The sequence below is a fragment of the Bombus fervidus genome, chromosome 19 (genome assembly GCF_041682495.2).
Source record: "Bombus fervidus isolate BK054 chromosome 19, iyBomFerv1, whole genome shotgun sequence".
Taxonomy (NCBI): Eukaryota; Metazoa; Arthropoda; class Insecta; order Hymenoptera; family Apidae; genus Bombus; species Bombus fervidus.
The window spans coordinates 3,519,735-3,532,352 of record NC_091535.2 but is presented as its reverse complement, the minus strand read 5'-3'; the positions used below and the strand labels follow the sequence as shown (position 1 = coordinate 3,532,352).

At 36.1% G+C, this 12,618-nt stretch overlaps 1 protein-coding gene and 1 long non-coding RNA gene across 3 annotated transcripts in view; one reads left to right on the top strand and one right to left on the bottom strand.

Annotated features, from left to right (window-relative positions):
- The window catches only part of Btk29a (tyrosine-protein kinase Btk29A), a 351,109-nt gene that overhangs the window by 84,665 nt on the left and 253,826 nt on the right, over window positions 1–12,618 (top strand). The gene's annotated exons all lie outside the window — the stretch shown is intronic.
- Window positions 7,623–10,479, bottom strand: LOC139996977 (uncharacterized). The gene is made up of 2 exons (XR_011802472.1): window positions 10,005–10,479; window positions 7,623–8,355 (listed from the first exon to the last, which is right to left on the bottom strand). It is a non-coding gene; the product is annotated as an uncharacterized lncRNA (long non-coding RNA).

Here is a 12,618-nt window from a genome sequence, read left to right as displayed (position 1 = left end):
AAATTTATTATATTATTCTTTTAGTCATCGTTGCGAAATTTATTACATCATTGCGGAAAAATATATAACACGAAGTAGGAATTTTAGAATAAAATTGTAAAACCAGTCAATTTGACTAGTGTGGTAGTTCTAGTGGTAATGTTCGCCAAGTTTTTACGGTACAGTAAGGAATAAGCAGACGATGATTGATCCGGCCATGATTATTCATTCTGCAGCTGATCAATATCGCAGGCCGAGCAGAGTGATGATGTATCCGAAACCGTAGAGCAGCCTGCTATAAATTATAACGGCGTATTAGGGCATGCAGATACTAGAAAGCCTCAGGAACTCGAGTATTGCATACATAAATGCATGTCTGCCCTGTTGAAGGACAATGGACCAGGTCTGGTTTCGTATTATGGTGGATCCTGCTTCGTGCACCACGAAAAGTGAAATAATTTTCGCAATTACAATTAAATATAACTTAATTACAATTACAATTTAATACAATTAAAAAAGAAATACGAAAAATACGTTTTGTAAGTCACAGGGTGAAATGAATAATTTGTTCTGTAAACATCGTCTCGTTCTTATTTCCACCGTAATTAGTGGAAAATATATAGCGAGGTGGTAAAATACAGGTCAGACGTTGAAATTTACGTGTTTCGAAAAAATACAGTGAGTTCGTAAAAGTGACGAGATTCACCAGATTGGCTAGAAAATTCAAACAATTTGAAACATATATTGGGTTGGCAACTAAGTGATTGCGGATTTTGTCATTACTACCTAGTGACAAAATCCGCAATCACTTAGTTGCCAACTCAATAGATAAAAGACATGGTGCTTATATTTTATACAAAGTCTTAATCGATTACTAATACTCTTTGTAAGGCAGCTTATTAAAATTTTAGGTACCTAAAAGTTATAAACTTTATAAAAAAAAGGTATAAAGCTTGCACTTTTTGGTCGTCTACTTCCACTCTATACAAGTTTTGTTTTAATATTGGGTTAGCAATTAAGTGATTGCGGATTTTGTCAATGCCACCTAGTGACAAAATCCGCAATCACTTAGTTGACAAACCCAATATATTCATTTTGCCAAAATGATGAATTTAATATTTTGAGATATAGTCGTGATACAAAAGAAAATTCTGAGATCTACAAAATCCAGTTTTTGTATTGTTATTCAACGAAATTAATACTTCAGGATTCAATAAATAGTTAATAAATAAGAATATACTTTACAAAAGAGTAAGAGTGTCGAAGAAGATTATGAAAGTAGTTTGAGGTAATTTAACATTTCTGTTAAAAATACGTTAGACTCTGAAAAAGTGCCTTACCTTTTTATATTTCGATTGTTGTTACATTATATTGTGTTGGCAACTAAGTGATTGCGGACTTTGTCAATGCCACCTAGTGACAAAATTCGCAACCACTTAGTTGTCAACCCAACATTAGAATTATAATACGATTGGAGTGTCATTTGTAGCTAAAGCAAATAATAACTTTTCTATTCTTTATTCGATATTAAATACATCTATATTTTTGAAATTTTACACAAAATATAAATCTATTAAGGTGAAATTTTGCCTCTGATAGAATCAACGTGATTTCTATTGACTATAGCTCTTAATGGTTAAACGTGTCTTCGCTTAATATTTCAATTTACAGACTACAACACTGTGAATAATTATAAACTCAAACACCGTTTCTCTATTAGTTCTTCGATATTTCCAGGAAACCACTGATCATGCCTAGATACATAAAGAGAAATTATTTTTCCTAAGGGAAATTTGAATGCTATAAGATAGCACGAGGTATTACGTAGTAAAATGTTGCCTTTTAAAATGGCAGACAGAAGGACAATCTGTCAAGAAGACAATGCTCCCATTATACTACTCCCATTACAAAAAAGTAGTTTCAAGGTTCCGCAATAGAATTATTATCATGGCCAGCTTTGAGTCTCGTCTAAACTCGACCGAGAACCTGTGATTGTAACGAGATAAGTCTACGATCAGGAGAAGCGAGCTATAAAAAGTATGGCGGAATTTAAAGAGAGAATAAAATCCACCAGAGCTGACATTGAAAACGAAAGTTAATGGATAGTGCGCTTAACAGGTTAACAGAAGCAATAAAAAATAAAGGAAAATCCACTAAATATTGAATATTGAAATATTGAATGAAAAGTAGACGAAATTGACACTGAGTCTACAAAAACACAATTCTAGGAGAAAATGTAAAAGAACAACATTTTTGTTCGTTGCATCTTCAATTTTGTTTATATAAAGTTATTATATAAAATTATAATATATTACATAAAGGTATAAAAATTATATAAAGTTATATAAAGTTTATATAATATAAATACATAAATGACTCTGTCAATTTTTCTTTCTATATTTTGATTAATTTTCTAATTATTTACGGCACTGTATATCACTTGCACCAAATATAAATTCATTTCATATCATCAGGTACGTGACAATCGTTTAATCAAATAGATTTCGATAATAGTCATTCTCGCTCACGGACCAACGATGAATCGGAAGTATGGTTGGTTTCCGGACACATAAAGGGCCGAGCGTTTAAGGGCCGCTCGAAACGCTCAAAGGAAGAACCATCGAGGCGAGTGGTACGGTGCGGCGTGGCCAGGTTAATCTTCGTCGTGGCAATCGGATATCATGTTTTACTATTGACCCTCTTTTCTTTCCAACTAGTTCCTTGACGACCCTCGGACACAGGAATCGTCCTGGACCTCGTGCAATTTGAGAAAAAAGGAAACGACGAAATGGAAGAAGACGACAGGCAGAGAAGCGAAGAGGCTGTAAAGAAGAGGAAATTGAAGGGTTTAACCTGACCCTCTTCACGTCTCCAACGACCTTCTTCTTCAATTAATGGCGTCCGTGGTCAAATATTTATAATATAACGTTCCTGTTAATTGCGAGGATCGGCTTCAAAGACGCAGCGAAACGATCTGCGAAGCATTTACGCTTCGGCACTCTTGCTTCTGCTCCCGACGAGCTTCTATTCATTTTATTTTCTCTCTGTTGAATCGAATCTCGTTACCATTAGCGCTCACACGTGCCTGTACTGCGTCGATGGCCCCTGAATCTATGCAACCGGTTGCCCAGGCTTGTAACTCGTTGGTAATTCACGATTGGTGGCCACAGACTTGCGAGAACCAGTGGTTAAATGCGATTCGTCGAGCTGTAATTCGAAACGCGTTGTCTTTCGATGCATTGAGACTCGTTAAGGCTCGCGTGGTTTCCGGATTCTTCATTTCCAATATAACTCTTCGTATTAAGCTGGAATACATCCAAACGAAGATTCTGAATAGGTTTTGCAAAAAGTTGTTGAGGATTTCGCAACATAACGCGTTCTATCTTTCCTACAAATGAAATATCATATTAATTAGTGGGAGTTAATTAGTACAAAGTTTTCATGCAACAATATGTCTTCTGTAGATTAAGGATGATATCGGTTAGAATATCATCGGTTAAATATCGGTTAGAATATAATCGGAATATTATAAATTATTAGGTTGAATAGAAATAATTATTGAACTATATTTATACTATAGTTATACTTAACCTATACTTATACTTAACTATAATTATTTCTAATATTGTTGAACAGTTACCGCTCAATTGTGGAGTGTAAAACAAATAATTTTGGAATATTTTTGGTTTTTGTGTTGGCCTAGAACAAATTGAAAAACATGGATCGCCAAGCAACGCATGACTATATGCATCATATGACAAAAATTGATACAACTAGAATGGGATGTTCCATATTCCGACTTTGCACATTCAGACTATCACTTACTCAACTTGTTACAAAACTATCTTAATACTTTGACTACCACGTTGGTCATATATAATCCGCCACGGTTTCTCCTGTGACACCACGGTGGTTGCTAAGTTCATAAGTCGAAGACAACCACGTGTGTGCAGCTTACAAACAAACAATTCTCACATTTTGGATCATCGATAACCAACACTCTTTTACGATACTAAACTGACACACATGTACATACCTGGGGATGGTTCTGCTGTTAAACATGACATCTGCTATGTGACACTATCACTCACTCACGTAATTATAGAGTTGAGGTGTTATTGGGTGTAGCGCGTTAAATAATCACTCGGTGTTTAGGTCAACAATATATTTATTATCAAGAGTCTTCTTTTGATCGCATCGTGTATCGCTCTCGGTTTCGCTAGTCAATCTCGCTGCCCGGTTACGACTCGACTTTATCGCTTCCTGGTTCGAACTTAACTGTCGATCGGATTCGATTCTTTTCTTTTTGTCACCCCTCAATATCCCCACTATCCACGCGTTTGTTTGGCATCCACGACGTTGCCACGCACACTTTCATCTCGAACATTCGGCGGAAGGACCGTTGGGATATTGATGGTTCATTAGGCACTTCGCTTCGGCGATATACATTGTTGCCGAGTGCCCCACACACAATAAGAAATACTGAGATATATACACAATACCTATTGGTTTGGCAACTAAGCGATTGCGGATTTTACCATCAGGTGGTATTGACAAAAACCGCAATCACTTAGTTGCCAAAACAATAGAAGTGGAATTTCGAGTGCTGGTATGAACTTTCTGCTGAACCCAATACTTTGGAAGAACATGATCGATAAATAAATAGGCATTATGGCTTTACAATCCACATCCTTCGCACTAAACTCATTCGTAGGTACTCTATGTCTCCTCTACTTTAAGCACAGCACACTCATTCACTTTGCAATATAAAATTTCAATTTTCTAATCAACATCCCTAACATTCTACGAAAGTATCTTTAAAACACTTTCTTTCAAATACTCTGCAAATTTACACGAATGATCCTTCCTTTAGAATTTTTCTTTTTTATTATTTAATTTGTACTTTATAATTTGTCCAGCTGGACATTTGGTAAATTTTGTTGAGGTTGAGGTTAACTGATTGAAGAACGAGTGGATGAATTTGTAATAGAAAAGTATATTGAAATAATTAATGGTATAAGTATAAGTTTATACTGATTCAGATCCTCACTCTCTTAGTGTTACTAGACAATAGAATGATAGGGAACACGTTCATATATTTATAGGAAAAGGACATTACCAAAAAAGTTAACCCTATAGCTTTGCCTAGAGGCTACAGGGAACATAAATAGAAATTTGTTTATTAGTTCCTTTGTTCCTAGACTTTGCAATCCAAAATATAATGTATACTCAAGGATACAATAATATGCACCGCTCCTTATTTAGAATATTTCTGTGTAATAGCAGTCTCAAGGTCACGGATATACATAAATAAAATGTAGAGCTTTTCTTGAAGTAGTTACAACAACAAATTTGTCTAACTTAATTGCTAAATAACTTGTGGATGGCTACCCCCAGCGGAATACCATCTTTCAGTTTGACTATTTTATTTCTTTAGGGGTGTTTTCTTTTTAGTCGCAGCAAATTTGCTTTCATCAAATTGAAAACGGATTACATGTTTCAGTGGGCAGGTTGTTGCAATCGCATGAAACAGCTTTACAACTGTTGGAAAATTCAAATTCAAATCGCAGCGGATAGGCAGAGCTATCGAATGCGTTGATCCATTCAACGAGGATAAGCAATCTTCAAGCAACCGCATGCTTCAAACTCCCATAACGAGGATTTAAAGATCTTCGCTTCTCTTTCTTTCTCTCTCGATCTTCTTCATTTCTGTCCTTCTTTTCGATAGGTCGAAGAGAAATGTCTATGAAATATGTCGTTCGAAACTTTTGATCTGAAACGTTGATTACTTCGTCGCGAGAAGAGACGATCTTCTACCATCGAGCAAAAGTCAGATTCCGCGGATTCTTCTCCTTTTTCTTTTTTCCCCTCTGCTTTTCTATCTCGCTTTTTTAATTCGCGCGTCACTGTATCAGCCGCTGACACAGTTCCGTTATATTAACGCGGAGGATGCAATTAACGAGTTGGTTTGAGTGACGCCGACGAGGCGCGACAGCGGGCAAAGGCAGCGCGTGCACACACCAACGAAATTATAACGACTCTCGACTCTTGCTCGAGGCATCCTCACCTTTTCTTTCGATCTCGTCCTTTGCCAAATGAATCGCGGCGTTGCTGTTGCTCCTCCATTCGTATCGTTAAACGCCACGCTAATGGCAATTCCAACCATAGTCTTCGCTGAATTATGACCGAGGTGCAAGTGCTATCTGTAGTCAATAATATATTCTTTCGTTATCAGCAGAACATGTTCTGTTGATTTTATTGATATATTGGATTAATCACTTCTTAACACGTTGGTCACCACGTCACCCGTATCTATGTGACGGGTACGCTTCCGTGGGACCCCGTAACCCAAATATGGGTGACGCTCTTCTTGTTCGAGTTAATTAAAGTTACTCATTGTTGAAACAACATCAAAACGTTTCACGCAATATATTTCAAACATCCAGACGATTCACACGGTTCAAAAAAAAAGCTGGGACACGACAAAGGAGCTGCTGAGATAAAAACTGATGTCGAGTCAAACTCCACACAGCAGTGCAAAGGGTTAATGTATAATGTTGCGTATACATATATGTACATTATACACTATGCAACTATATATATAAACACGAGAATGAAAGTGAAACTGTGATTTACAATCAGCGAGTAGTCAGAAGTAATTAGAAAAGTACACAATTCATAGTAAGGATTTTTGCTTAAAACATCTGTCTGCAACCCAACGTTCATACACGTGTTTATATACAAAAGGGATGGCTAGAGAATTTTTGACAATTGTCACTTAGCGTGCATGTCTCTGCTGGTGTATTAACAGTAGAGACATTTGTAAATTGCAAGAAAATTATTATCTTAATCGCCGAAATAAATGTATAGGAACACGTACATTACACTTAGAATTGATATAAAAATAGTTTCAGATTTATTTAATATGAGATTGACAAGATATTCGTAGATACACATTGCACTCATCTCAGCATTCTCTTTGTCCCACCATCTTCTATTGAGTTGGCAACTAAGAGATTGCGGATTTTGTCAATAACACCTAGTGACAAAATTCGCAATCACTTAGTTGCCAATCCAATAGACACAGCGACAGAAGGAACTTTGCCCCAACTTTTCAAATATTTCTTTTTAAGATTCATAACTGTTGAGAATTGTGGATCTTAATCACCGAAATAAATATACAGCAACATTTACATTACACTTAGAATTGATATAAAAATAGTTTCAGATTTATTTTATATGAGATTGACAAGATATTCGTGGATACACATTGCACTCATCTCAGCATTCTTTTTGCCCCACCATCTTCTATTGAGTTGGCAACTAAGAGATTGCGAATTTTGTCAATACCACCTAATGACAAAATCCGCAATCACTTAATTGCCAACCCAATAGACACAGCGACAGAAGGAACCAACTTTGCCCCAACTTTTCAAATATTTCTTTTTAGGATTTATAACTGTTGAGAATTGTAGATCTTAATCGCCGAAATAAATGTATAGGAACACGTACATTACACTTAGAATTGATATCAAAATAGTTTCAGATTTATTTTATATGAGATTGACAAGATATTCGTGGATACACATTGCACGCGTCTCAGCACTCTCTTTGTCTCGCCATCTTTTTCATCACCATGCGTACGCAACAGTTGCATTCTTCTGTTTTACCATACGCTGCGCACACACATACCACACACACTCATATTCACATACGTGTGTCACTACTACGCGGCTAATCTAGTCTAGCACACAAAATTACACATATCTCAATAAGTTTCATCCGACAGGAACGCAAAACAGAATGACAAAGGGGCTCTCGTTGCTGATATCAAAAGACAAGCAAACGAACTTCTCTTTAGCTTGGAACGTTCGCAAATATCTTGCAGATATTATTTAGGACGCCTTCAACCGTCTTGACGATTTCACTCGGTTGCAAGGAAATGGGAAGAGCGGAGAAAGTATAAGGGGCAGAGGCTTTAGGTCGGCGTGCAACGAAGGATTTTGAAATTTTCATCGGCAACACACACACACACACCGGGTTTGGTTCTTGCTAGGCAAGGTGTTTCCACTTAAATCGCGCGCTGCACCGTGTTTGCTCCTATCATTTTCAGAGTACCGTCTCATTTCAGACGTCTTTGAGTAGTTTTGCTTGCTCGTAGTCTGAAAACCGTGTTGAAGAGGTCCTACCGGCGTTGCTGTGAGTCGTGTTCACCGTACCAAGAAGAAGGTCAGCTTAATAGGCTGCCAGGCCATACAAGCGGAACCGTTTGCCTTCGTGTGTCTGCTTATTTACTTGCGAAACGCCGACCCGTTGCTGCCGATCTCCCCTCGCGCACGTTCGTTAACCATGGAACCTCGTGATTGCCTAAAAATTCTACAGTTCGATGTTATCTCGTGCTGATCTGTTTCTTTTTAATCGAAACTATGGCAAACTAAAATTTACGATCACGTGGCCTCACATTTTCGCATATATTGTGATCATCTTTTGTGAGGAAAAAAGATCTTAGATGCAATACAGAATTTGTGTGGAAGAAATGTACAGGTAACCGACGCTATAGAAAGTTTTTGAAAAGGAAATTTATAATTTACAATTGCTCGATTTAATTAGTCGTGGTAGGACGATTTGTACTTTGGATATATTGGGTAACAGTTTAGTAGAAATAATTGTTAAAGAATAGAAAGAAGCTGGTGGCTATTGTGATGTTATTGGGTTGGCAACTAAGTGATTGCAGATTTTGTCAGTGCCATCTAATGACAAGATCCGCAACCACTTAGTTGTCAACCCAATATGATGTGCGACTATTCTTTATTTCTTTGCGATTCAAGGTTATTATTAGCAAACTACTTCTAAATTCACCATTTACTTTATAAAATATACTAAAACTTTTTAATGGACATAATACAATAGGTTGCAAATCATAGTGGTGTAGGTGCAGATTTAAAGAATTTCATCCTATCAAGTATCATAAAAGTTTCATTATTATTAGATAACGAAGAAAGTTCTATGACTGAAAAGAATAACAGAAAGATATAGAAGACTAATTTTATTTTAAACATAATATTCCCTACCTCTGTTTCCTTCTATAAAAAAGTGATTTTATTGGTTACCTTATACACATAACATACATAATCTGTGGGATCTATTTTATGTGTTAGTTTACTATTCTATTTTATGAGATAAGCAAGAAAGTTGTCGTTTGCTTCGATTATCTATTTGGTTGATAACGAAATGATTGCGGATTTTGTCAATACCTCCTAATAACATAATTAATAATCCAATAATTAGATTTGTAATTTTATTTTCTGCCGGACACATCTTCACAACTTTTTATCAAATATCAAATCAAATACTTTGATAAATTTTAATACTTTAATATTGAGTTGGCAACTAAGTGATTGCGGACTTTGTCATTACCATCTAATGACAAAGTCCGCAAATGTCATTACCATCTAATGACAAAGTCCGCAACCACTTAGTTGCCAAGCCAATAGTAAGTTTACCAAACGGTTCGTGACGTGAATCGAACAAGTTTTAATTGTGGAAAATATGGACTGTAGTAGTGAGAGTGGTACGAAGTCGAGTAAATTCTGATAAAGTAACTGGTAACGAGATAAGATCGGTTACGATGTGTAAAACTATGCTCGATCGATCAAAGGGCTAGCGATCGAAGCTAACTCGTTTCCAACTCTTAATTGTTCCAATCACCGAAGAAAGTTTCCCTCTTAGCCCTCTAACAGTCTTCGAATAAACTACCGTCAGAATAGGTACAATGACGGAAAGAAGGAAGAAAGTAAAAAGAATCTTACGCGGATACTAAACCTCCTTTAGCGTGTATAACAAGACTATCATGGTATTTATTTTAATTCTTCAGAGCAGAAATTTACGATTTGCTCAAGTTTTGTATTTTAATTGAAAATTCACTAACGAAAAAAGGTTATAATTTAGAGAAGTTGCAAGTTACAAGTTAGAAAATAGAATTCTGATGATAAAAAGCTAAAGGTATGAAAAAAAGAAATATTTACATTTATGTTAAGGTAGGCACCACCTCTAAAAAAAACTCTGCATCTGATCTTCTTAGTTTTCTCAAGCACTGAAGCCATCGACAGCGTATAGACAAAAAGACTGGGACGAAGGCAGACCATAAACAGTAGACATGCGACGATGGCTTCAGGGCTTTCAGTCGTAGGATAACACTGCTCGTGTGCGGATCTGGACTTACTTGTATTTACACTTCTGTATTAAAATATATTTTCTACTTTACAATTTATCCACGCGTTCCTCTGTTCACACATCCAATAACCTCAACAATTTAGAAGAATGGACAAACAATGGACAAGCCAACCCATACGCTGTCCACCGCGCATTTTTCCAATTATCAAGGACTAATGTTCACTGTTTAAAAAACAAAGACGTCTAAAAGTTATTTAAGTGGTTAATTATATTTCGTGGTAATGATTTTCTTTAACGATTTCACATATTGTTTATACAAAACATCAAATTGAAAGTATTTATTAAAAGTATGCAAAAGTATAGGTAAAATTAAAAACGTTAAAGGCGACTAAAGATAAATAACACGACTTCAGTGTGAAATGAAAAATTCATAATGCATTTGAATATTTTTTTACAGTGTAGCGTCGTTCGACTATAACCTCATTTAGTCATAACTGATAGTGTAGCATTTTAATTAATTTGAACACCATTAAATTTTGTGTTTTATTTACACTGTACTTTATAAAAACAGAACGAGTCTCGCAATTAATTGGGATCAATTTCAGCTAAACAATAACTGATAATAAAAAAAAAAAGAGAAAACGGGTTGCTAAAGTTAAAAAGGGAGATCTCCCAGTTGGGTCACGCAGCGAGGTTCTTCACAGAGGGCCGATCTCCCTATTAAAAGAACATCATCTACCTTCAATTTTTTAATAAATTGATAGAGGTCCTAAGTTTTACGTGTATTGTTTAAGAGTAACTATTGTTTAAAACTACAATAAATAGATGCAAAAATATACACAATATTGTGTGCGTGTGTGCGCGTGTGTGTGTGTGTGAGAGAGAGAGAGAAGGTCTCAAAGAGGAAAAAAAAGATATCAGAAATGGAATCTTCGCGATAAGATAAGAACTAAGAAACGAATTCGAGAAATTCGAGAAAAGAATTGTATTAGGTTGTCCGAAAAGTTTCTTTCGTTTCATAAGATGATAATAGATGAACAACAATTTCTGTTTTGTATTATTTTCTTGAATTAGATATGATCCATTTCGTTATATTTCTATTACTATGTTCGTGCATAATTCAATAAGGTAATATAAAACAAAAAATATTGTGCGTCTATTATTTCCTTATAAAACGAAAGAAACTTTACCTAACCTAACCTAATAAATAGATATGGAAAATTAAAAGTAAACAAAGAAACAGAATCGAAAGTAAGAAAACAGGCAATGTAAAAGCACTAACAGTAGAGTTTTCTGGTGATAGAAAAAAGAAAATGCGTCAAACATCGCGAAAAGAAGAGTTACGACAATAGAGGAAACTCTGTGGAGTAGCAGAAGAAAAGAAATTCCAGCAACAAAAAAAGCAGAACAAGGACGCTAAAAAAAGAAAAGAGTCGCAAGAGTAGAAAAAGAAGTACAAGGACATAAAAAAAAAAAAAAGGAATTTTAAATTAAATAAAACCAAGATACTGTTATATGTATGCTATAAGAAGGAATTGCAAAAATAAACATAATACAAACGATTAAGGTTAGAAGAAAATTTGATTACGTCATCAAATTGTATTTTCTGTCATAGTAACTATGAAAAAGACGTGAAAGATTTGCTTAGTTTAAACGAATCGAGAAATTTATTGGGAAATTTTACGAAATCGATGCTTTTATTATTTTATTATGATAAACCGTTGCTCCTTCATTGACAGGTCGAAGCATCAAACTGTCATCAGAGAACGCTTTCGACACCGCGAAATCCATCGAAGTAGCCTAATACCGACAAGTACTATAATCCACGCCAGCCGCGTTAAAATAAAGCAGAACGCGGCTTGTGCTCTCGCTTCCGATTTCTGAAACGTTCTCACGTTCACTTGCCGCGAATTTCGTAGGCAACTAACGGCCATTAAGATACATCCCGTTTCTCCAGGTCTCCGGCAAATAAGTTAAAGCCGCTTACGCCAGCCTCCGCGACGAAGATCCGCGAGGAAGACGCGATTAAGATAACTGTCGCGTATAACAGGCACTCGTGAACTGGCTAACGAATCGCGACAGTTTGCAGACTCGACGATGAAGCAAAGCCTGTGAAATTTCCACGTTTCTCGACCGCGTTCCAACGCGGACGACCAACGAGTACAAATCCGTGGAATTACGTCGCGGACGCGGCCAGTCTCGCTCTCTTTATTATTCCAGGATCAGAGACAGTAGAATCATAGCTATAGGCGATAGCAATTTCTACGAACAACGGTATTCAGCCACGAGCAAATCGCCAGACCGAAATTTCTGCTTAATCCTTGACTCGTTAACGCGTCATACATAGCGTCGTGCAGTCATAGACGACTATGACAATTTATGTTAGATTACTGAAGTTATTTAACGTTATTTTGTATTTTTACTTTATTGCTATTTTTACTAGGGTTTCGCGTATTTAAATTTATT